Genomic DNA, 380 nt, shown 5'->3' with positions numbered 1-380 from the left:
ATTTACTGTCTTCATCCATGGTTATCTCAGATATATACAACGTATATTAAAAAAAAAAAATCTTAATCTCACAAAGACACATGGCCTTAAGTGTGTAACCATCATTAGGCACAAGTTACTTATTTAATAAAGACCATAACAGATAAATACTCTATCAAAAGACACTGGTATGGGAGTCAAAGGTACATATATACGATAACAGATTTAAGAACAAATTCCTCTAAAGAGTTCTGCTTTGTTTTCTGATCTATGACATTGTGTTTTATCACCTGACACCATCAGCCAAGCAGGAGTTGATGTGCATGTGTTCAGCAGCTTTTTAAAAAGTTTCAGCAGTTTTATCTTTCTTTATAATGCATCCATTTTCCTAAATCTTTTTT

This window comes from Pundamilia nyererei, unplaced genomic scaffold (genome assembly GCF_000239375.1).
Source record: "Pundamilia nyererei isolate P.nyererei 1_Seehausen unplaced genomic scaffold, PunNye1.0 scaffold00025, whole genome shotgun sequence".
In the NCBI taxonomy this organism is placed as follows: Eukaryota; Metazoa; Chordata; class Actinopteri; order Cichliformes; family Cichlidae; genus Pundamilia; species Pundamilia nyererei.
The sequence above is the reverse complement of the archived record's forward strand: the minus strand, read 5'-3'. Positions refer to the sequence as shown.